At 40.7% G+C, this 26,906-nt stretch overlaps 1 pseudogene; it reads left to right on the plus strand.

Annotated features, from left to right (window-relative positions):
* The first annotated feature begins 1,310 nt into the window (after positions 1–1,310).
* LOC101588146 overlaps positions 1,311–26,906 on the plus strand; it is a 38,781-nt pseudogene continuing 13,185 nt past the window's right edge.

The following is a 26,906-nucleotide window of genomic DNA, read 5'->3' on the forward strand; positions in this document are numbered from 1 at the left end:
TAAGAAAATTTCTTACCATTACAAAAGTCCACAGAGAAAGACAAGCTCAGTGATGTCATAAAACCCAAGTCCCAGCCAGGTGTGGTGGCTATACATACCTGTAATCCTAGCACTTTGGGAAGCTGAGGTAGATTGAAAGTTTGAGCCCAGCCTCAGTAACTTAGCAACATAGTAAGAGCCTGTCTCAAAATTAAAATATGAAGAAAAGAGATGTAGGTATAGCTCAGTACAAAGGCCCTGGTTTCAACCTCCAGTGTATACACATGTGCACACACACAGACACACACACACACACACACACACACACAGAAAAAACCTCAAGTCCCTTCCATCTTTTTTCCTTTTCTTTTATTTATTTATTGTTGCAGTACTGGGGATTGAACTCAGGACCTTGAGCTTGCCAGGCAAGTGCTGCTTATTCTACTGAACTATCTCCCCAGCCTGCTTCTTTTTGTTCTGATTTCCCAGTACTGGCTTCTCTCTTTATGCAGGTATCCATATGGCAACAGGAGATTAAAGGCACCACATCCTGCAGAGTCAAGTATTAACAAGTAAGGAAGATCCCACCTCCCACCCTCTCAACACACAAGATTGCCTCTAAAGAAAAGAAACTTTTTCTGGATTGTCTCTAGCAGATTTTCACTCACATTTCATTAGTCTAAATTTGGTCACAGTTCCATTACTGAACCCAATTCATAGGCAGGACAATGGCAGATCCCTGGGACCAATCAGCACTACTTCTGGCCCTGGAAGTGGGGTCAGCCTGCCTGAGATATGGTTCTTATTGGGAATCTTTTAGGACAGCAAAGAGGACAACAAAAGAAACATACATGGTCACACAGAGTCTCTTCTGCTCAGTAAATGAAGGTCTAGAACAGTAGGTCCTAAATGCTGGCTGGCAGATTGGCTACATAATTTTCTGAGAGCTTGTTAAAACATACAGCCCAAGTTGCAACTCACATATAAAGTGCCTGAAGACATTGTTAAAATGTGGATTCCACATAAGTAAACCTTGCACAAAATACAGCTGCTGGTGGTCTATGGACTACACGTTGAGTACCACAAATAAGGATTTCCCACTTCTGTGGTACTGACTCAGCCTTCCCAATGAACACGGTTTGAGAATTGAGGTCATATGGTAGAACAACAATATACAAGACTGGCATCCATTCATTCGTTCGTTCGTTTGATGAACAGTCCTTGAAGACCATACCCAGCCAGACTCCATGCGCACTGCTGCAATTACTAAGTGTCCACATTCCGCTGGGCTAGGGGAACAGGCTGACCTATATCTAGATACCTTTAGTATGATGCGAGAAGCACTCCAGGAGAGATCCACACAGTGTTCTGTGATCAAGAAACAAGGCTCACTGGTAAAGGGGACTGTCGACAATGAAAGGGTAACCATGGGGGGTGCTGAGCTGTACTTTCTGTAGGTGCCCAGAGGGAGTTGTATTTATGGGAATGGAGATGGGAGCAAGCCACATGCATTCAAGGTATAGCAGGAATATCTCTGTGGTTTATGTGCAAGCTGAGGTGGGATGGGAGAAGAAGAGGTCAAAAACCTAGGCTAGTGCTACAGCGTAAGAAGCAGCCTTGAAAAGCTGTACTGAATCACTCTTCAGCTGCTCTTAGCCTTGACTGCACATTAGTCACTTGGAGAGATTGGAAATCCCGATACCCACACCACAATCTAGGTGAACTGAATTCTGCGTGTGTGTGTGTGTGTGTGTGTGTGTGTGTGTGTGTGACATTTTGGGAGCCATCAGTATGTATCAGAGCAGGTGAGGCAACACACCACCTAAGCTAAGAGCCAGGCTCTGCAGGATGAGTGCCGCCTAAGCTATTTGCATGGTTCCTTTTTCAGTGGACAGTGCCCCTGCTTTTTAAATACGCTTTTCATGTCAATTGGATATTCAAAATCAGAGTTATTAAAAAGGGCTTATGCCACGGGCCATAGGCTAGGCACTGGGGTGGCACTCCCCCCATGGGGGCTGTGGCACCCACACGGATGAAGCCTGCCCTTTGTTCCCGGGCCTGCATGGTGAAAGCTGATCCCTGGGAAGTCCCCAGCCCAGGCCGAGGGCACTTCTTTCCCTGGTGGAGACCCCTGGATTCTCAAGGGGATGAGCCGCAGAACCTGTGCCCAGCTTGCACAGATTTCCCCACCCTACTCTTTCACTAACTAAATATGCTTTTCCTGAATGTGAGGGTATTTCCCTCGATGAGATGAAATGATTAGCTCCCTGCACTTGGAAGGCTGACCATAGGATCTTTCTGTAGGCACTTCACGGTGTGAATTGGGGATGCTTGTTCTGGGTTTGGAAGTCTACACTCATCTGCTGAAATGTCATGGTTAAGAGAAAGTTGTGTCTTCTCCCATTCACTGCCACTATAGTCCCTGAAATAATCTTTAAAGTGTCCAAATATTGCTATGACACATTTGTGCTTATCCCTCAAGTTGCTGAATTCTGGGGAGTGTTTTGAATTTTTTAAAGAAATAAAAGATTCCATGCACAAAATATAAACACATCAACTGAAAAACACACTCCAAACTTGTTTACCAGCCGGCTCCATCCCGCAGTTTTTAGTCAATAAAATATTCATCAGTCTTTAACAGAGTGGACTGAGCCCTTCCTGTGGGAGACAATGGAGAATAGAGACTGCTGTACACAAAAGCCAGGAGCCAGCGGCTTCCTGGGTAGCTCCCAGCGCTGGCTGACCTGGCCTGGCCTGAATGACTGTAGGCCTGGCCTGAATGACTGTGGGCCTTGCTTTCTTGGTCCCACCCAACACACAGGAGGGAGGTGCAGCTTTGTTCTCAGGACCGTATTATCTTTCCAGAAGAACCCCTGGGGTTCCCTTAGCTCTTCCTGGGAGAGGCTCAGGCTGGGGGAGAGGCGGGCCATCTTCCTCCACAGTGATTTACAGCATTTCACGGATGCTTTTCAAATCCTTCCACTCAGTCTCTTCCCTCCAAGCTAGCCCAGGCTTTCCCCACAATCAGATGATGTGTAATCACCTGAAAAGAAAAAGAAAACAAACACTTATCTGCTTCTCTGGCTCAGAGAATTGGATCAAGGCTTCTGCCGTATCCGTGCAGATGTTGGGGGAGCCCGGGCCACAGCTAACGTGCGAGGGGAGCGGCCCTTGCGCTCTGGCTTACCGCTGCGTGGGTGGCCCGCGGCAGGCCTTGGCTGGGTTTGTGTCCCCAAGCAGGAGGCCTGGCCGACTCCTAAACACTTACAAGGAAAATATATAATTAGTAAACAACCTCAATAGCCCCCCACCACCGAGACGGCATTCCCACAGCCCCAACTAGGCAGTCCCAGGCCTGCCATTCCTGTGGCCGTGGGCTGCTCCGACCAAGCTCAGCTTGCCCAGGCCCCTGCTCGGAGACAAACAAGCTGGCCTTTGATGCCGGGAAGGGAGTGCAGCCTCCCTCAGTGTCCGGCTTTTAATCTAGGGTCTGGAGGACATTACCTCCCTCTTTGTGGATCACTGATTGCTTTCAAAATACCAGGAATCATTATTTTACCTTACAGAGTTATTGTGTGCTGTGATTAATTTAGCTAAGGCTCTTAGAAAACAGTAAATGCTGAGCAGACTTGTAAGCTCCCATTTCAGAAAGCACTTTAGCATCCCTGGCCAGCTGGGCTGATGAGAAGCGCCGCTTACTGTGACCCTCCTCACGGTCCTTCTTTACTGAATCTCTCAGGGCTTTTTAGGCCCTCCGAGGAAAACGCACTGCTTCCAAATGAATTAAATAAACATTAACTAGAGATGTGAATCTTATCTTTTGAAAAAATCAATCTCAGTTTCTAATAAAGAAAAAAGGAATAATTTCATACTAATCGGGAGGGAGACACAGAGCAAGTCTTTTGGAGATAGACAGGATAAAGATTTAGGTTTAAAGTCTAACAGGAAAAATGTCTGCCTCCACAAAAAAGCTTGATTGGAAGAACTCGCTGCGCACAGCCTGGGATCCTACTCGCAATTCCTGCCCCCTGCCTTGTCCCTTGTTTCCTCCTCCCACTCCCTCTTTCAGTGCCTAACAGCACAAGCAAGGGAAAGAGTCTTTACAAGACTTGTCCGTCCATCGGTACATCTTGGGTGGTGCAGAAAGACAGGAATTACAAACACAGGCGTCGGTTTGGCAGCAGGACGTGCCTCGCTCCAGCTCTGTGGATTCCACATTCCTCCCCTGGAGGGGAGCGGCCACATTTGCCTGCAAGCCCATACTGCCAGCAGCCAGGGGGTCTGCAAGTGCCCGCAAGCGAAGGGTTTTCTAGAAAACCGTCCAATCACTGCCTCTGCCTCTGGGGATACACCAGGATGTGCCAACCTCATCTTGTTTGACAGTTTTAAAATTGCCCTTTACATGTGTTTTTAATTTTTATTTAATAAAAAGAACAAATGCTTTATAACTAAAGACCAGTTGGTGATTAAAATCCATTTTGTTGATGGCTAACAAACACAAGTAGAAGCTGATATCAATCTTATGAGAACTGCAAGGCCCACAGCTGCTGCCTTCCTTGCTCCTGACCGTGTTTTCTCTGAAGCAGCATGTCTCCTGCTTCCCCCAACTTTGTTTTGGCCTAGTAATTCTATCTTGCTTACACAATTGCTCAGCCTTTATCCTCCTGTTTTTGATTACCAACTGGTGTTTATTTTAAATGCAGTTACTGGCCAATTAAATAGAAATTAGCTACATTTAGAGACAGAACTCCTGATTATTTTGTCTTCCTTTGGCAAATATTCATTCTTCTCGAGGCTATTCTGAGAGCAGAAATCCTGAAGGCAAAGGCCAGCAGTGGTGGACCAAGGCTCCTCAGGGGAGCTACCTGCTAGATTCCACCTTAAAGGAAGTAGGGATGGGATGCTGAGTTCACCAAATAGGAGGCAGAGCAAGCTGCAAGCTGTGCTGTGACTGGAGTCATTTCCTGTTGTGCTATGGTTAAACCATTTCTGATTCAAGACAGATTCTTCTACCATAAGGTTTGGCTTATTTCACTGAAGAGGGGAATAAATAAATAAATAAATAAATACCACCTTCTGCTTTTCTTTGTTGTTCAGGGCAGCTGGAATGCATCTTCCTTTCCACCCAAACATTGACCACTGCCTGACTAGGTGAAGGAGGGGCTTCCATCCTGGTCTAGGCAGCACATGGGCTACATTAGCCTGGATCTACTACAACAAGTCTGTAACTTAAGGCAATGGGAACTTGTCTGGAACCTGGGTATGTGGGTCCTGACTGGTGCCTAGGTCTCTGGGGCTGGCCTACAGCCTGAGTCCATGGAGGAAATGGCACTGGGTGGGCCTTGAGCATGAGCCTACCAGAACAAGTATTGGTCTCTCTCCAGTCTAGTACCTTGGTGCACAGGGGTAAGCCTGAAGTCTGGCTCTTCAAGGGCCAGCCTGGAGCTTGGGTCTGGGGTGGGGGAATCAGCCTAAAGACTGAATCTAGATACTGATGCAGAGACTAGATCTATGGCTTGAAGCTTGGTGCTTCAGCCTGGTTAAGGAGAAGCCTAGATGCTTTGTCTGTGGGCAGATGGGATCAAATAGAGCAGGCCTAGATCCTGGGTCAGCAAGCACATGTCTGGGCACTTGATCTACTGCAGCATGGATTATGGGATCTGGCCTTAACACTGGGTCTGTGGATGTTGGCCTGGAGGGTGGGAATCTGGGTACCAGCATGCTGGGGTTCATAGGTGCCAACCTGGTACTAGGTGAATCTGAAGATGGGGTTCCAGAGACCAGATTCAGGTGATCCTGAAAACTCCATGCATGGTTATCCAACTGAAGCCTAGGACCAGTTTGCTATGACAGTATTTTGAATACTACAATTAATATACTGAAGACTCTAATGAGAAAGGCAGATAACATATGGGGTCAGATGGTTACTTTCAGCAGGAAGAGAGACACTATCAGAAAAAATCAAATGGAAATGCTAGAAATAAAAAATACAAAAACAGTGATAAAGAATGCTTTAGATAGTCTTATCAGTAGACTCACAGAACCATAGCCAGGATTAGTGACTTTGTAGGTAAAGCAATAGTAATTGCCAAAATTGTAACACAAAGAGAAAAGAAAGTGAGGAAAAACAGACTAGAAACTTCTTACAGTTGCAGAATAATATCAAACATTCCAATATATGCATAATTTGAATCTCAGAAGTAGAAGCCAGAAAGAGAAATAGAAAAGAAACATCTGAAGAAATAATGACTGAATTCTCTAGAGTAAGGACAGACACCAAACCACAGATGTCAGAAGCTTGAGAACACCCAGTAGGGTAATACATGTATGCATGCACACGCCTATACACAATCTTAGCTCTTTTCCTGTTACTAGAACAAAATAATTGAGATTGGATAATTTATAAAGAATAAAAACCTATGCACTGCACGATCCTAGAGAAGCCCAAGAGCATGGCACCAGCACCTGGTGAGTGCCTGCTTACTATGTCCTAACATAGCAGAGGACACCACATGGCAAGACACAGCAATTGTGCTAGTCCAGGGCCCTCTTCCTCTTGCTGTAAAGCCCCTGATACTGCCCCAAGGGCCCCTCCCTTAAGACTCCATCTAAATGTAATGACACTTTAAAGGTCCAACCTTCAAATACCATTAATGTGAATGAGCTTTTGAGGAATACATTGAAACAATGGTGCACCTATGAAGCATACATACACATAAATTTCTGAAACTTAATGAGAGGGAGAGAACATTGAAGCAGCCAGAAAAAAAAATGAATATCATTTTCTGAGGAATTTTCTGAGAATGAAATGGACTTTTAATCAGTAATAATAAAGCCAGGAGACAATGGAATAACATCTTCAAAGTTATGCAAAAAGGAAAACAAAAGCAAAAACTAACAATCCAGAATTCTATATCCAGCAAAATCTTGTAAAGAATAAATACATAAAAGCCTTCTCAAACTAACAAAAACTGAGTAGGTCAGCAGTCCTACTCAATTAAAAAAAAAAAAAAAACTCAGTGTACAAGAGTTGTAGCTCAGTGGTAGAGCATTTACCTTAGCACAGACAAGGCCCTGAGTTCAGTCCCCACTTCTGCAAAACAACAAAAAAATAAAAGCAAAAACAAAGTCAAAGGAAGATCTTCATGCAGAGAGAATAAAATGTCAGGCTCAGTTTTAGTCCACACAAAAATTGAAGTCTCTAGAAATGGAATAACAATCAATGAAGGCAAAATCAATTCAATTATTTCATATTTTTAATTGGTCTCAAAGACAGCTAACTCTTGAAACAATGTCAGCGGCACTATATTCTGTGTTTACAGCACATGGAAAGTGAAAGGTAAGAAAAGATAGCCCAAAAGATGTGGTGCACCCTGAATGTGCACCCAGAACGGATGCACTGAGCCCTACCTACCATTAATGTCATTAAGAGGTGGAGCTTCGAGGTGCTGCTTAGGTCAGCAGGGCTGTTGTTCCATGTGGTGGCACACACCTGTAATCCTGGCATTCTGGGAGGCTGAGGCAGTGCAGATCCAGTCAGGGCAATTTGTATCTCAAAATAAAAATGGAATACCTTAAATGACGCATTTAACATAGCAGAAGGCAGGAAGGGCACAAAAGAAGGAGGCAGCTCCCCCACAACCCTTGGTCGCTGTTGCTGCTGTTTTTGCATAGGCACTAGCCAAGGCACCATGTTAGAAGTAGAGACTAGGTTTTCACCAGACACTAAACCTGCTGGAAACTTCCTTTTCGACTTCTCAGTTTGCAGAGCTATAAGAAAAAACTTTCATTATTTATAAATTGCCCATTTTGTGGTGTTCTATTTTAGCTCCTCAAAGGTACTAAGACAAGATGGATGAAAAAATTAAGAATTTATTGCCTCTAGGTCCTTATGTAACACATGAAGCAGTGTAATATTTGAAAACAGACTCCTCTTAGAGAGACACTAGAAAATACTTTTAAGAAGAGGTGAATACTTCATAAGAGATAAAAAAGAGGGTTTTTTTTTAATGCTCAACTAACATGAGAAAAGATTGTAAAGGAAAAACAAGAGATAAATGGAACAAGTAAATTCACCAAGATTATAAAGATATTTGGTCAAAAATAAAGGGATGGAGAAAAATATACTGAGCAAAAACTAACCAAATGAGAGCTGAGCTGGAGAGATAGCTCAGTAGAATAAACACTTGCTTGGAAAGCGCAAGGTCTTGAGTTCAATTCCCAGTACCGCAAAAAAAAAAAAAAAGGAAAGCTGAACTCATATTAGTTCAGCTAATTAACATATTAGTTATGTTAATATCAAAACTATACTTCAGAACAAGCAATATTATTGGAGATAAAGAGAAATTACATAAAAATAGTGAGTTTATTTTTCCAAGGAAATGTAACTAACTAAACTGTGAATGCCTCTAACAATAGAGCTGCCCCTGACAAGAATAAAGAGGCAGAACTGAGAGGAAGAACAGAGTTGGAGTCTGTAATAGTTCTTTCAGTAATTGATAGAAAGAGAAAGATAGTTACAGAAGCCCTGAAAAACACTGTCAACAACTAGATAAATTCATGTATATAGAATATTCCGTCCAACAAGAGAAAAATACACTCTTTTTCATAGTACACATGGAACATTCATCAAAATATACCACATTATGAGTTATTAAACAAACTTAAAAGAATAAAAGCTTCAAAGTGTGTTCTCTGACCATGATGGAAATAAACTAGTAATCCAATATAGGAAGACATCTGGGAAAAATCCTCAAATAACTGGAAATTAAACAGTACTTTCTAATAAGCCATAGCCCAAAGAGAAATTATCATGATAGAATTAAAAATATCTTTGACTGAAATAAAATAAAAGCACAACATACAAAAATTTGTGCAGTGTTGTCAAAATTGTGGTTTGAAATTTAGAAATAAGCATCAAACGCTTATTTCAGAATAGAAAAAAACTTAAATTCATAAATGTTTGTTTTCATATTTAGTGACTACAAAAATACATGTAGATCAAAGTTATACAAGGAAGAAAATAGTATCTTTAAAGAAATATTTTATGAAAGTAAGATCTTCAAAAATGAATGAGATTTTTATTTTTATTTTGTTTTCATTTTAGGGAAGGGTCTACAGGGTGTTCTGGGTCTCACTGCTCAATTGGACTGGTAGTGTTCTGCCTGCTTACAGCCTCCCAAGAGCTGGGATTACACACCCACTCATCTCAACATGCCCCAGGGGCAGGCACAGCACGGTAGGCCCATGAATGAGATTTTTAAATAGGAAAAAGTAAATCAAAAAGTAAAAATCTAGTAAGACTAATAAAATTGATAAACTTCTAGCCAGACTGTCCAAGAGAAAAAGGAGAAAGGTAATAAGTTACATAGATCCAAGACAAAAAAGGAAGTAGTTGTCACAAACTCCATAGACATTAACAGTAAGGCTATATTATAAACAACTCTCTGCCTATACATTTGACAACTCATAAAATAAATTTCTTAGAAGAAACATATTACTAATACTCAGTTAAGAACAAATAACTGGAATAATCATATATATATATATATATATACATATATATATATAGAATAATCATATATATATACATATATATATATCAAAGCAATATCATCTGCACTTTTGTATTTCATTTTTTTAATGTATCAATTATTTAATTAGGATCTTAGTAAGAGATTTAGAACACTAATTAATGAGGATAAATTCCATTTGTCAGACCAAAAACAGATCTCAGGTATCTCTGGAACTGAGGAACAGTTTTATTTTTGCTAAAGTCTGTGAGTCCACTGCTTTCTGATACACCTTTCGCTGCTCTGAAATCAGGTATCTCTCTTTCTCAGTGTCAAAGATCTCACCCTCCTGGTGTCTGGGTTTCTGCAGCTTCTTCTTCTTGAAGTAAGCATCAGTGAGGTGTTTGGGGATTTTCACTTTGCTGATATCAATTTTTGTAGAGGTGGCAATGACAAATTTCTGGTGTGTTCTTTGTAGAGAAACAAGAATAAGGCTAAGAGGCCCAGTCACAAGTAGCAAGCCACTGGCCAACTGCTTCCGGAAGCCCACTCTCTTGCCTCTATGATGCCCGGTGAGGATGATCAAGACGGTGTTGGGAGTGATGCTAGCTCGAAGTTTCCTCACATGCTGACTGAAGGGTTTCTTGCTCAAGAGCTTTCAGGGCACATCTTCAGTAGGGTAGTATATGGGCATTTTTTCTTAACCATCCTGATACCTCCATTCTTGTCCCCCCTCACTAATTGGTTTTGTGATCAAAGCAAGAATGTTCTCATTTTTCTTCTCAATCTTTGATTTAGCAGCTGTGTACTTTCTCTTGTACAAAGCCTTTCTGGAATACATAGCAGACCAGGAGTGTCTACCAATTCCTCTAACCAGGACAGGATTTTGGCTGCAGTGGGGCTGCCCCTTCTGGGACTTTTTTGCCTTCACCTTACTCTTTTACCAGTGCCACTGACAGAAGCCTTCTTGGCTTCAGTTTTCTTCTCTTTAGTGTCTGGCTTTTCAGTTTATTCACCCGCCATCTTGCAAGATGGCCAACTGTACTTTTATTAAAAATTTCCCCAAAAGAAACAACCAGGAATACATTGTTTCACTCTTGAATTCTATCAGAAATTTAAGAAAGGAGACTAGGGTGATAGCTCAGTAGTCTAAGTGCCTGCCTGGCAAGCTCAAGGACATGGGTTTGATCTCCTGTTCCACATGCCACACCATCATGCCGGCAATGGAAACTGGGTGTGGTGGTGCCCGCCTGTAATCTCAGCCTTGGGGAGGCTGGGACAGGAGGATCACTATAAGTCCAAGTGTGTAGCGAGACCCTGAACCAAATAAATAAATAAATAAATTGTTAAAAATATTCAAGAAAGGAAGAAAAAATCTAATATAATGATTCTAGAAATAGAAGAGGAAGAAACACTTCACAATTCATTTTGAAAGGAGCATTGCCTTCATTTTTTTTTTTAAACTAGGAGCCAGCCAAACAGTTCAGTGGATTAAATTGCCTACAAGCTGGAGCGGGGCAACGGGGAACCCAGGGCCTGCCATGCTGGCCCCATCCCTGGGGTGTGTTGAGACAGCAATTGAGACTGGGCCTGGTGGCACACACCTGTAATCCCAGCTCTTGGGAGGCTATAAACAGGTGGATCACTATGAGTCTGATCTAGTAGTGAGACCCTGAACACCCTGTAGACCCTTCCCTAAAATACAAAACTAAATAAATAAATAAAAGAAAAAGAAAAACTGGGTCTAGTGGCACATGCTTGGAGTTTTCCTCACCTGGAAATTTAGGGAGGAGGACTGCTTGAGTCTAAGAGTTCAAGCCTGGGCACCACAGTGAGACTGTCTCTTAAGACAGAAACAACAGTTAATGTGTAATTGTTTGATTGGTTTTGCGTGCCTCTATCTGGTAACCTGAACTACTACTTTGAGCATAATCATACGCAGTTTAACCATTGTTAATTTCCTACCATCTTGTTTTAAAATTCTATATCATTAATATTGTTTTTCATTTTCTTTGAATAAAAAAATAAAGTTAAGAGAAACACATCATGAGAAAAGAAAACCACAGAAAATATCCATCATGAACATAAATGAAGAAAATCCTTCCAAAAACATTAGCAAATTAAATGTAGAATATATTCAAAGTATAACATATCATGAGCAAGAAACACTGAATGTAAGATTGGTTCAGCAGCATAAATGCCTGGTTACAGAAAAAAAAAAAAAAGATAGATTCAGTTTGTAAAAATCAATCAATGTGAGTCATTATATTAACAGCTTAAAGAATAAAAAAATGCAGCCAGGTGTGGTGGTCCATGCTTGCAGTCCCTTGCACTCCGGCAGGCTGATGCAGAAGAATCACAAATTTGGGTGCAACTGGAGCAATTTTGTGGATTAGTGTTACCATATCTCAAAATAAGAATTTTTTTAATAAAAGGACCTGTGATAGCTCAGTGCAAAGGCTCTGGATTTGATCTCCAGTATCACAAAGAAGAAGAGAAAGAAAAAGGAGAAATTGAAGCAGAAAATCCATTTGACAAAATTCTATAACATTCATGATAAAAATTCTTGGTAAAGCGGCACTGATATCAGGATGGGCCAGGCGAGATAGAGTCCAGGCTCTTGTGTCCAACAAGCAAGGAACGGCAAAGCATCATCTGGTGGTAGATGAAAAGCTGGGGCACTGACTGAAGAGCGTGAGATGTGCTCAGTGAAGTTTCATGATGACAAAAATGTGGCATGAACCGAAAAGTGGCTCTGGCACAATGGGAGAGTGAAAAGCACTACAAACACGCACACTCACGCATGCACATGCACATGCACACACAAGCACAGAAAACTCAGGCTTTCACATTTTAAAAGGCATACATCCTAGCCAGGGGGGGTTCTCACTGGATTTCTAGGTAAGATTGACAGGAGTGACTGGCAGGGTGTTGAGTCATCTCAAGGGCTTTCTAGTGCACAGATTTCATTATGATTTAATTATACACATACAAGATGCAGTCTGCATTTATGAACCTTTAACAAAGATAGAGTAGGGAAAAGGTCACTGAAGGTCAGGCCATAAGAAGTAGCATGCATGCAGTCTGGCCTGGAGCTATGGAGATCAGCAGGGTCTTGGCTATTTTATTTTGCGGAACCAGGGATTGAACTCAGGCCCTTGTGCTTGCCACAGAAGCACTTATTCTACTCAGCCATCTCCCAGGCCCTTGGCTATTTTATTTTTGCTTTTCTTAAGCAATGGAAAGAAGAAGGGGCCTGGGTGTTGCCCAAATTCAAGTGGGTAGAGGGGAGTGGTCTCCCAGCCCCCATTGTGCTATCTGGTCTAGGACCAAAAGGAAAGACCTAAGAAAAGTCATCTGTCTAGCAAAACCAAACCAAACAGAACAATGAAAACAAAAGGCATTGAAAACAAAGAACCTGACAGCAACCTTAAACTTAGTGTTAAGTAACTGAATGTCTCTGCAAAGATGGTGAAGGAGGTGAGGACATCCTCTTTTCTGACTCCCACTGCCATACTGTGGAAACACTAATCATAATAAAACAAGGTACACATCAGATACACGCCTGTAGTCCCAGCACTCTGGGGTATGAAAGTAGGAAGACGCAAGTTTGAGAGACCAGCTAGGGCAATTTAATGATTTTGACTTTGTCTCAAAATAAAAGATAAAGAGGACTGGGCTATAGCTTAGTGCAAAAGCTATCGGTGTAAAATGAAACAACAACAAATCAAAACACAGAAATAAAAGAAGTGACTCATCTATGTAAATATACCTAAATAACCTACACAAAAGGTTCAAAAACTAATAAATCAGTTTAATAGAGCCTTAGGATAGAATTAATGCACAAAAATCAATAGTATGGCACATACTAGAACTAAACAACTAGAATTCAAAAAGAAAACAACAATAATACTAAAAATAGCACAAAGCAGATATATATCTAGAAAAAATTATTTGGGCTCTATAAAACTAAAAAGTATAAAACATTGAAGAAAAGAATCCAAGAAAAACTAAATAATTGGAGAAATTTAACATATTCATGCATAAAAATATTTAATATTACTAAGATGTTCAAGGGACACTGAGATAGCTCAGCCAGCTAAGAATCTGCTTAAGCAAACTCAGGGACTGGGGTTCGATCCCCAGCACCACATGGCGTATTGGCCCCACCCCCACCCCAGGGCACACTGAGCCGGCTACCTGAGACCAGGCATGGTGGTGCACACCCATAATCCAATCACTGTGGAGGCTAAGACAAGAGGATCACTAGGAGTCCAAGCTGTGTAGTGAGACCCTGTACCAAATACATTGAAAAAAATGTTCATTTTTCCCAAATTATTATATAGAGACAGAGAAATCAAACTTAAAATTCTAATATTTTTATGTAGCTAGTAATTGTTGTTTTAAAAATGTATATGGAAAAGGAAATAGAATTGCAGAATAATTTTGCAAATAAATAGTTGGAGGACACATACTAGCTGATTTCTGGAACAGAAAAATCAGAAATAAATGGTCAACGAATCTCTCTCTCTCTCTCTCCTCCCCCCTTCTCACTGCAGATCAAATCCAGCCCTACCCCATGCACATATGCATATGATAGGCAAACACTATCACTGAACTACATTCTTAGCCCAAGTCAATTGATTTAAATGGTACTTGGAAAACTTAATACCCATTTCTTTGTCCATTTGGATTACTGTAGAAAAATACCATAAACAATAGAAAATTATTGTTTTTGTTTATAAACAACAAAAGACTGTCACACTTCTGGAGGGTGGAAAATCTAAAATCAAGGTGTAAGACAATTCTATGTCTCATAAAGGCCTGCTTCCTAGTTCATAAATAGCCATCTTTTAGACCTATTTTTGCACAGTGACAAGGCAAAAAGTTTGCTAAGGTCCTTAGGTCCATTTTTTTTTTTCTTCTGACATCTTTCTCCCTCACCACTGGATTTAGTTTCCTGATGAACACTTGACAGTCACTCATGACCTCCAGCTAGTGGGCCCCAGTACTGTAATGTTATACATAAGACTGCAATGCCTCTCAATTGAGTCAGATGCCCTAAAAACACAATTAAAACTCGGTTCCCAACACGTTACCCTCTATCTAAGGTCCCTTTTAGAAAGGCACTTAATCAGCCCCTGAAGATCCTTGTATGGTTTATATCTAAATGTAACCCTAAAGCCTCACAGACTCATAATGGGACTTTTGGGAGATGTCTGGATTGTGTGTGTATGTGTGTGTGAGAGAGACAGACAGACAGACAGACAGCAGATAGACAGATAGACACAGACACAGAGACAGACAGAGACAACTCAATTAATCCACTGAATGGATTACCTGGATTAACGTAGTAATCTGGATGTGGCTGAATGGATTTTCTGGAGATAGAAGCACCATCCTGAGTGTGAGCAGCACCAACCAATAGGCTTGTATCCTGAATAGAGTAAAAAGAGAAAGGGAAGCTGGCTGCGGCCGCTTCCTGCCTGGGCTGCCCTGGACTGTTTCTCTTCTGCCATTCTGCCTGGTCTTGCACCAGCTGACTGTGGACTGAAACCTCTACAAATGGTGAGCTGAAATAAACCTTTCCTTCTTTACCTTGTGGGTGTCAGATATTTTGTCCTAGCAACCAGAAAGTAGCTATGACAGACACTACCTCATAAAACCATCAACTTGAGACTTGGGATTTCAACATATGAATTTTGGATGGGACACAAACATTCAGACTATAGCAGTCCATTTGTTAAACAGAATAATGGCCAAATGAAAAAAAGTCCTATGTCTCACACTTCATACAAAAGTTAATTTGTTATGAATCATGGACCTAAATGTAAAACCTAGAAGCAAAAACTTATTGGAAAATGTGACATACACAACCTTGGATTAGGCCAATGGTTCTAAACAAGGATCGAGTTTATGCCCTAGGTGATATTTGACAGTATCTGGTACGTTTTTGCTTGTCACAATTGGGGCCTGGGGACAGCAGGACGTGTGCTATGGGTACTATGTGCGGGAATGCTGCTCTAAATATCGCTGATGCACAGGACAACCTGCTAGTTATCTAGAATACCAATAATGCCACGTTTAAAATCCTGCAGTTAGGCAGAGTTTTTGGACATGACACCAAAAACATGATCTATGAAAAGAAAAATTGATAAATTAGATTATATTAAAGAACTTTACCTCTAGAACAAAACTTTGGCATTTTGGGCCAGTGAAATGATGTCATGACTAGGACTATTATAAAATCACACATAATAAAGACGTGTATCCAAAATGTATAAAGGACTCATAAATGCAATAATACACAAATCAGAAAACAAACCACAGAAATTTTAACATTGTACTCCCCCAAAATATATATTCTTTACCAATGAATCTATCAGATGCACAATAGCATAAATAAGAAGGCTTAGGCAAGGCTATAGCTCAGTGGTAGAGTGCTAGTATGTGTAAGGATCTGAGTTTGATCCCTAGTACCACAGGCAAGGGTCTCATTAGGCATGATAGCACATTCCTGTAATCCCAAGCACTACACAGAGCTGAAACAGGACAAGTTTGAACCCAACTGGGACAATTTCATGAATAATCCCTGCCTTAAAAATTAAAAATCTAAAAAGGCCTGCAGATATAGCCCAGTGCAAAGACCACACACACACGCACACACGCACACACACACTCTCATTATTAATCATTAGGGAAGTACAAATTAAAATCACAAGACATCATGATATGACTATTTAAATATTTAAAATTTTAAAACATGGAAATTCCAAGTGCTGCTGAGGCTGTGGAGCAGTCATCACATGATAAATTTAGTACGTAAGAGCCAGGCTCTTGTGTATGAAGAGTACCACACTGAAAGTGCGCACACCCAGTGGTAGGTGGGGAGCAGCTACATTTATTGGAGATCAGGGAAAGTTGTGCTCAGGGCCATTCCACACCAACAAGCAACGTACTGTGAACAGATACGTGGTGATGGGATGACAGGAAAACAAAAAGCACTACACACATAACATAGCACATGGCTTACAGATAAACCAGATTTTCAGAGTTTAAAGGATACACATCTCTGCCCAGGTGTCTCCCCTTAATCTGTAGATATGATAGACAGAATTGTCAAGTAGTCCTTTGGAAATGGCTCATGAATTAAATTTACTCCAAGTCCTTCTAGCCTCAAAGAATTGAATGAGACAAGCAAAAATGGTGCCAAAAGTTTGTTTAAAAGATGAGGCATGGGCCAGCTAGATAGTTCAGCTGCTAAACTAGAGCACCTGCTGAGGCAGAGTGCAGTGGCCAGGGTTCCATCCCTGGTTTGCCATGTCACACCCACCCCCAGGGTGTGCTGAGACAGCAACTGAGATTGGGTCGTGGTGGCACGTGCCTATAATCCCAATGCTTGGGAGGCTGAAAGCAGAAGGATAACTATGAGTCCGATCTAAGTAGTAGATATCTCTAGACCTTGTACTAAATACATTAAAAAAAAAAAAAAAAAAAGATGAGGGCTAAAGGGGCATGGGAGAAACAGGCTCTGTAGAGTGAACTTGGGCCAGACACAGAAAGGGAAGGATACAAGCAAAAAGAAAATTGCATTTGGAGCCTACTGTGGTGAATCATGGTAATAGGTTCCTTGTCTCTTCTATACCATCTGCATCTCTATTATGAGAACCCTTAAGAAGTTTCACATCCGGGGTCCTAGGAATTACTCAGTGCTGTGCTGGGATCTTGTAATTGAGCCATCCCACTTATTTCACCACCTAGCCTTGCATGCTTTACCTCTTATATCAGAATGATTGACAGGGTACTGAGTCATCTTGGGGCTGTAAACACATGTTCCTGTCCCGGAACTTACTCTGCTTTCAGCTACATTTATGAAATGTAGTACATATTCACAAATCCTTAGTAAGGTTTGAATGGGGTGAAGGTGACTGCAGGTCAGGCCAGCAGATCCAGTATGCCTGTGCCTTTGCCCAGAAAGGCAAAGATCTCTTGGGTTTTTATGTTATTATTCATTTTTTGTAGGACAATGGAAGGAGAAATGGCCTTATTTAAATTTAAATGGGTGGAGAAAAGTGATTTCCTCAGTTCCATTGTTCTAATTTCGCTAGAACTATTGACTTTCATATACAGTGTTGATGGGAAGCTAAATGGCATGACCATTTGGGGAAACAGTTTAACAGTTTCTTATGAATATGTACTTATCACATGATGAACCATTGTGCTATGGGACCCAAGTCCACTGATCATTGCTAAGACATAAATAAAAAATTGGTAGGAAAGAAATCAGTTGTGTGAAGGATTGGGCATTAAAAGATGGAGGGATTGTTGTACTCACAATTTCATCTTGAGAAATTCAGGTAGGTGAAGGATGTTTTATAGGAAGGGTAAAGAGGTGCAGGGAGCAGTGGGCAGGAAAACTACATACCGGCAAAGGTCTTGTGTCATCCGGAGTGTGTCTTCTTTTTAAAATCTCCTCTAATCATCGTAATAGCCCTCAGCCTCCTAGAGCTAGTACTTGTAGTTCTTGAGACAGAGGTATTATAGTTTGCAAGTTAAATCTCAAAGCAATGTATGTGTTTTGTGTTAGTTAAGGCACAGAACTAAAGAATAAGGAGAATCCTTATGTATACTAATGTCATCCGAAGATCACCAAATATCCTGAGGTCTGTAACTCTAAAGAAAGATTACGTGGCAGTAACACCTTGATCATTTATGTGTGGCTTTTCTTTAGAATTTAAAATGCTGGGCAAAGGGAAGTAAACTTGTGTTTTAATTACTTTTCTTGTTGCTGAGACAAAGGAGCCAACACTTAAAGTTAAAAGAGGGAAGGTTTATTTATTATCTAGCTCACAGTTTGTAGAGTTTCAGTCCAAAACCACATGAAATTTTAACATTGCACTCCCCCAAAATACATATTTTTTTACCAATGAATCCATCAGATGCACAATAGCTGGTTCCAAGGCAGGGTGGCTTGGCAGCCACGCACTGCAGGGGGAAAACAGTTCATGGTGGGCAAAATATGGCAAAACAAAAACAAGCAAGGAGCAACCACAGCTCTTTGTGTCTCTCATATCTTCCCCAGGCTAGTTAGGTGGGTAGCACTCACATCCTTAATCCTAGTGCCCTTGATCCCAGCACCAATCCCAGTGTCACACAGTCGAGATCCAGCCACCTCTGAAAAAGCCCACCCTCGTTGCATGAGGTTTTGGGGGACATCTAGACATAAGCCATAGCACTTGCAAAGGACAAACTCAGAAAGATGTAGCCACTGTTACCGTTTCCCTCTGTGATACAGATCCAAAAGGAAAAGAAAAGTTCAAACTGTAAAAGACGAAAATATGATTTTTCTCTTTACCCTTCGTAGTTCATGTTTGGAATGGACCCCTGTAGCAAAAGATAGATAATGAGAAAGAACATGTGTACATGGGGGAGAGCAGTAAAAAAGTATAAATGTCTCATTCAGGCTTAAATACAGCTGTCTGCAAAAGAAAAGAGAAAGAAGAGTGTGGGAAAGGGGGGGCTATGGTGAGATGCCCAGCAAAGGGAAGGCATAGGTTGTTATGCAAATTTCTATCAGTCTTTTCTCCATTGACAAGTCTACTGATTTACTCATTCTTCTCTTATTATTACAGAATGGAGGATACCATTAATATAGAAATTTCCAGTGAGACCTGGAGGTGTCTATAACTGAAGCTACTCGGGAGACTGAGGAAGGAGAATCAAAATTCAAGCCCAGCCTGGGCATTTTAGGAAATTAGCAGGATTCTGTCTCAAAAAGTAATGAAGAACTGGGTATGTAGCTCAGTACAAAGGTCCTTGATGCAAAAGTTCTATTCTCAGTGCTACAATAGGAGAGAGAGAGAGAGAGAGAGAGAGAGAGAGAGAGAGAGAGAGACAGACAGACAGACAGACAGACAGACAGACACAGAGACACAGAGAGACTCATATCCTGTTTTCAGAGCTTGTTCTTTGCTGTGTCTCAAAATGATCAGCTGAAAAGAATCCTTATGACAAAGAAGCATATTTAGGGATGACCTATTCTAGTTGCCCACAATCATATTTTCACATTCTGATCTCCTACAGCACCAAAACCTAAATATTTGTAACTGTTAAACAATTGGGAAGAACCTGGATATAGCATGGACTGTGATATATACTTTGTAATGAAATCCCACCCACCTTAACATGGGATACACCATTGCATCCTGTAACAATGTGGACAATTGTCCTTGCATTTTGTACAGTGATAGAAGCCAGATTCAGAATTTGTTAATTTTGTTCATATGACACTCTGGAAAAAGAAAAACTATGGGGAGGAAAACAAATATGTATTTTACAGCTCAAGGGCTAAAGGAAGGGTTTGTCACCGGGTAGGCCAGACAAGGATCCGCACAGCGAGAGGATGGAGGCTGCCACTCATCTCTTCCCCCACTGGCTATGTTCTTGACTCATCAGAAGAGAATTGTGATTCATTAGTAAGGCATGAGAAGATTTATTAAGCAGAAGGAAAGAAGTGCACACTCGGGAAAGGATGAAGGTATGGTACAAAATGGCCTGGGGCTGGGGTATTTATGTGTCCTTCGGGTTGGAAATCTGGAACTTGTATGGGAAGAAAAGTTTGAGCTTATTTTACAAGGTAAGAACCAAGTTTACAGGTGGAAGGCTAGAAACAGTGCTTTTTTATGGGTCTACTGTATGTTTTAAAACTCTTAGGAAATTTTTAGAGTGATTTTTTTCTAGAAGAGAAACAAAGGCATTATAGCCAGATATGGTGGCATAGGCCTATAATCACAGCATGTTTGGAGGCTGAGACAAGAGGATCACAAGGTCAAGCCCTGCCTGGGCAACTTAGGGGGACCCTGTCTCAAAAAGGAAAATAAAATACATTAAATTAAAAATTAAAATTAAATAATATATAAACTGGGGATGTAGCTCTGTAAGAAGGCCTTAGGTTGAAAGGTGGGTGTGGGGCAGGGACAGGGTGGGGACTGGAGGCAAGGGAGGTGGGGTTGGGGACTGGAGGGTTGGCAATCGTAACCTTGAATAACTTTGTGTGCTGTAGCTGCAGCTTTCTTAAAAGTACTTTAAGTTGTAATTTTCCTTGTCTCCTTTTTAACTATCTTTATTTCTTCTATCCTACCTCAGTTGTCTATAAGTGAGTGGCCCAAGGAAACTCTGGGGGAATGGACCAAAACTATCATGGTTCTAGTATTTTATGCACTAAGAACTGTTTGAAAATAATTACAACCAAAACATAAAACATAGTTGTCTCTTAGGATGGTAACAGTGATGACTTTGGTTCTATGCCATTATTATTCCATTACTTTCACTGTTACAGATATTGCTTATCAGGACTTCTGAAGATTGCCTACATTTGTATTAGAATGGTGGCACATGCATGTAATCCTAGCACTGGAGAGGCTGAGGCAGCAGGATCCCTGTCAATTCAAGGCCAGCCTGGGCTCCATGGTGAGCTTGGAGCCAGTTGGAACTATACACAAGACCCTGTCTCAAAAAAAAAAAAAAAAAAAAAAAAAAAAAAGTTAAAGTAAGAATATATCTATCATACTCCTCGAAGGATGTGCTACAACTTTCCCATATTCTGCCTGGTGTCAAAAACAATAGCTGATGCTACCGAGTGAGTTGTTGAATTGATGCACTATCTTGCTGTTTCCTTGTGCAAAGTAGCTCGCCGTCCGCCAGCGAATATTTGTATGCAGCACCTATGTTGACACTCTGCACCAGTACTCAATCACGGTTGAATTATACATGTCAGGTTCTGCGGTAATCACTAAGTGAAGTGCACCCGAAAAACATAAATGCTAGGCGCATTATCTGATAAATAAAAATCACAGAAAACATAGCTAAGCACTATTCTAAACACTTAACATTTATTAATTTATTTAATACCACAACTCTCAGGGGGGACACTGCTATCATCCCCATTTTATCAATAGAAACAAGGCACAGGGATGAAGTAATTTACATAAAGTCATATAGCTTCAGCGAGTAGAGCACAATGGCATAAAACACTTCTGGATTCAGTATAATTTTACTTCTCAAGCACCTCATTGAGTGAGGTATCATTATCATCGAGTGTCAGATGTAGAAACTGAAGCTCAGAGAAGTGCCTGGCCTCACTGAGGCTAGCAGGGCAGGGGGACACTTGATCTCAGAATCCGTGCTCTTTCAGCGGGAGCATGCTGCCTCATGCATTAACATGAAGTGGGCAAACCAAAACAGGAAATTACCCGAGAGCTGTCAAAACACATCTTCAGTAGAGAACGCCACATGTGGATTAGTTCTTTCCCAAGTCTGCTTAAATTTCACACCATCCACCTGCGAGTTTTTCCTTTCCTACCAGCTGTGAATGGTGACATTTCTTGCTCTCTGGTTTAAACTGGAGAAGCTCATGGTACTACAATCACCATAGAAGCTGCATATTAGCTTACAGAGATTTCTCCCCCTTCAAATTAAACAGGCAGTTTTTTTTTTTGTTTTGTTTTTTTTTTTTTTTTTTTTTTTTTTTTTTTAAAGCAAAAAACTGCTTCTGTTCGTAGGACTGTGAGAAAGTGATTGTGGGCATTCTCAAGGAAAAAGAAAGCAAGTTCATTTTTAGAGATTAAATGCCCTGTTGACAAGTTGGCAGGGCTGCCTTGATCGGAAAAGAATGTGCAGAAAACCCAAAAGATAATTAGTGCGTGGTAACCTAACAGCGTGAGCAGGGCTGTGGCCGGCCTGGCAGAGGAGGGTGTGGCCACACACTTCATTAACGCTGTATAGTTTGTTTAATTCCACTTGGGGCAATTAGAGAAGGCTCTAGAACTTGTATAGAGCTCCAAAATAGACTCTCTGATCTCAGCAGCCTCGGATCTAAGCCACCACTGTGGGCCCCTGGAGATTAGAAGACTAGAATTCCTCATAAACCCCTCTGCTTCTGACAATAGCCTCTGCATTGACTGTCACGGTGGAGGAGAGCAATAGATGGATGGGCAAAATAAAGAACTTTAAAAGTATCATTAGAACACACTCTAGGATGATTCACTGTTAACCTTAACCTCTTCAACTGTTTTGCCCAAATTGTTTCTGCTTTGACAGTCCTGATGGAGGAAGGCAATCGTGTGGATGGTCAAAATAAAGAAATTTACAGTCAGTTCTTAAGGGTACTCCAGAAAACATTGTATTATTAACCTTAATCTCTTCAACTGTTTTGCCTAAGTGTCATGAAAATTAAGAGTTCGTATTTACAAAGTGGAAAATTTTAATGAAAATCTTTATGAAGTGATTTTCTATTTATTTGTGTTTTTCTAATAATTTCTTCTAAGAAAAGTACATGTTTCAGTGGAGGAAGAAAGCAGCAGGGAACAATAAATGATTTGTATTTTAAAAGGTTTCATAGCACTTTAAAATGTGTGTCACTTGACTGCCCTGAGATTCTTCCTACCCCTCCTTTCTTTATTTATTTCTCTCTCTTGATTTCCTACTGCTATTCCTCAGATCATGGAAATCTTACTTGTTTTCAAAGATTCTTTGCATCCACATTTATAACTCTTGAAATTTAGCTCTGCTGAAAAGAATCTTTCTGTGTGAATATTTATACTATCCGGTGAAGATAAAAAGCACTATCGCATGTAGCTGATAAGCACACACTAAAATATTAGGGGCACTGGCCCAGTGTGTCTACTTAATAATTCTCTCATGCAACTGGCTGCTACATTTTATAAATTCATTGACCTTGAAAATCTACCAGATGAATTTGTTTATAATACCACACTTGCAGCACGCACTCCAAGCCTAGCGACTGACGGCAAGGGAAGCCAGCCAGCTCTGCTGAGCAAACAGGGAAAGCCAAATTGCTGCTAAATATTTTCCCAAAGTCTTCCTCTGTGTGGTTAATTGGCCAACGGATATTCAAGTGGCCTTGACTCTCTTTAAAAAATTAAATAAGAACAGAATTTTCTTTTCTAGGTCACATGTCTGGCCTGTCAGAGCAACACAGAACTATTTGCCAAATGCCTGTAGCCCTTGCCTTTAGCAGAAGAAAGAGAACATGTGTGGCTTTTGTTTACAGCTGTGGGTCAGCGTGGAGTGTTACTGATTTGATCAATGCTACCGTGTGCCCTGGGCATGACTCCAGCCTCCCAGCAAAGGACTGCTGTGTCTTGCCAGACTTTGCAACAAGACATTGTGTTCTCTTTCTTTTTACTTGCCTTTTCCTGACTGCCTACAAAAAGTAAGCTGGCTTCACCTACCTCTTTATACTTGCATATGTATTTTTCCGTAGAATAAAGAAAAAAAAAAAAAAACACTATGAGGGCTCTCTCCTACCCCTTTCAGAGGAAAGAGGATCAACATCCCCAATATAAAGCTTGCTGCTGGTTCCATGCCCAGTCTGGCTTCCTATCCCTAGTAAAAACTGAGTAGCTCAGTGAAAATGAGACATTATCCAAAGCCAGCTCATTCAGCAAATGGCGTATTGCAGTCTTCCTGGCTTCGTTTCCTTGGTTCTGGAGTTCATCATGCCAAAACCCACGGGGGCTTTGTAGCATGTTATTGTATTAGCACCATATGGAAGATACTCATGGAACTCACATGCAGAATGTGTGATGTCAGACCAGTTTACATGAGCCCAAATTTTGTGCAGCTGTTAGACTCAGATGTTTTGTTTCATTTTTTATGTCAGCACCATCCCAATAAATCCACTGATCCTGAGATCGAAAAGTAAAGAGAACTCTGTGTACTGACACGTTTCAGAAGCAGGAGACTCTACTACTTTGGTGTAGATTTGCACTCACTACCAGGAATCAGTTAACTTCTGTACTTCAGCAGGACAAGCACATGTGAGAAAATTTAAAAAGAAGGAGGAGGAAGAAGAAGAGGAGGAGCAGGAGCAGCACGTGTAAAAGTATTGCAGCCCCTGTGCAGCTAGCAACTATTACATAGGGTTAGGTATGTTCTTTGAAATAGGTTGCTGCAAAGAAAATTTCTGGATAGACACTTTAGCTCCTGTAGCAGACATTTGATAAAAGCCACCTATCAAAACTAATTGGCTTCTGAGAAGGAAAGTGTTGTCTAATGAATGGCCCTGACACTGCTGCTCAGAGACTCAGCAAGCCTTGCTCCACTTTGCCTTTGTTGGACAAGATGAATCACTGTCTTCTACCAGCAAAATAAAAGTCTCATGAGCTACTACCCAAGTAATAATATTTAAAAAAAATAGCTCTCAGTGTTTCCTTGGACTTAAAGGTAGAAGGCTACACATTATTTTAATGTTTGGATTTTTAGAATGCATGTGCTGTTTATGACTCTCCATGATATGACTAGATGTGTTATTTAAAAATAAATGCTGAGAACTGTGGATTTTCTGTGACTCACTTTAGATAGGTTGTGACTCTTCCATGTTTGGTAAAGAAACAGAAGTTTAAGGATTAAAGAAAAAAAAGCAAGAATTATCTGCTTTTCTGGACTGCTCAGGATTCAGTTTCTTGACCTAAATTAAGACTTGATTTTCTACCCGTTGTCCCATCATTGTCACTCCACTGTAGGGACTTTTGTAGGCTCATCTCCTTGGCTTGAGTGGTTGCACAGCAAGCTTTGCAAACACAGAGTCCTGTGTAACGTGGCTCATGTAAAAGAGACATTACAGAATTGGTTGTCTGGCTTGCTGCTCTTGACTGTCATGGTTTTTGTATAGGTTTTTGGAAATCAGTGAAAAACAAAAACAAACAAACAAACAAACAAACAAAACCCACTCTAGCTTATCTTCTAAAGAAGACAGGGAGCATTCAGTTGTGATCACTTTAGGGTCTGCTTTTCATTCCTGGTACATAGCATGCACAGCTACTTAAGACTGAGAAGCCCCCTCAGTGTTCCTGGGGCAAGCACATAGAGCAGGTTTTGTGAGATTCTAGGCTCAGTTTAGACTCTGGCCCTTACTACTCAGCCATTAAAACTATTACAGGGAATGTAACTCTATTGGGTATTTTTGGGAAGGTCCAAGAGTATGATCTTTCTAAACATGGTCAGAAGAAGGAATGAAGGGGCTGGGGAGATAGTTCAGTGGCATAAGCTCCTGCCTGGTAAGTGCAAGGTTCCCAAGTTCAATCCCCAGTACAAAAAAAAAAAAAAAAGGAATGAATTTCAAGTTAGCAACAGTCACTGTGCTCGAAATAATACAATCTGTTTGGAAGACACTGTTCTTAGAACAGAAAGCTTTGCTCCCTTAGCTATCTGCTTCAAAGATTCCTGAAACGCTGGATCTGGAAAGATGGTAATGGAATGAAGGGCTTTTTTGAGTGTGATGCTGGCCAGATGCTATCCCTTGGGCCAGAAAGTCATGGAGCAGCATGTGGCTGCTGAGCAACTCCTGAAATTTCTCCTACAGGAAATTCAGAAGATTTGCATAGAGGCTTAGTGGCAATTGAAGTAATTATGCAAACACCTCAAGTTGTGAAAACTAAATCTGTGAAAAGTTCAGCTCTTGGCGAGTGAAACTCTTCTGAATGATTTTTTATTCATTTTCTTCCATGACTCATACTACTTAAGACTGTGCTGTCATAATTCTATTAACAGTCATTGTTTTCTCTGGGATAAATATATATCCATTTTGCAAGGACATGTAGGATAAAACAAATCTTGTAGTAAAAAATACTCTGTACCATATGCCTGATTTCTGGAGGTGGATTTATTCTTATTTTACTGCTGTTTCCTGTAGCTTTTACTCTCAGTCTCTTATGCCCAGAAAAGATTACACATCTTTGAGTTGAAATAATCCATTAACTCTTTCCATGAAGAAAATCTCCCAGATTCCACCAAGGGAATGAAAGACTTAATCAGATACTCAAACACGCATAATATTTATAGGTAAACTAATCAACCTCCCTTTTAAAGCACCATTGGTTTTACACTAAAAATGTAGCTTGCATGTCTCATAATCTCATTTACTAGGAAAATATTTCAAATCTTTGATCATATTTTTCTGTTTTCTTCACCTGAAAGTATTACAACTATACATGCATTACTCTTTTGATATTATCCATATTCTTGAACATTCTGGGTTTTTCTTTTTCTTTTTCTTTTTTGGTACTGGGTATGAAACTCAGGGTCTAATGCTTGCCAGGCAGGCACTTATGCACTTATGCCACTGAGCTATATCCCTGGCCCTGGGTTTTTCTAATTGTTTCTTTTTTTCTGTTTCAATTTTGGAAGTTTCTATTGAACTATCTTGAAATTCATTGGTTCTTTCCTTGGCTATGACCAATAGAAGGGCCAGTTGAAGAAATTAATTTCTTTAGCTTTTAATTTCTAGAATATCTTTTTTAATTTTTATGGTTTCCATCTCTGTGCTGATATTAGTTCTTGGATGTTGCATGCTCTGTATTTTTCCACTGGAGCTCTTCACATATTAATCATTTG

This window comes from Octodon degus, unplaced genomic scaffold, assembly GCF_000260255.1.
Source record: "Octodon degus isolate 3935 unplaced genomic scaffold, OctDeg1.0 scaffold00115, whole genome shotgun sequence".
Taxonomy (NCBI): Eukaryota; Metazoa; Chordata; class Mammalia; order Rodentia; family Octodontidae; genus Octodon; species Octodon degus.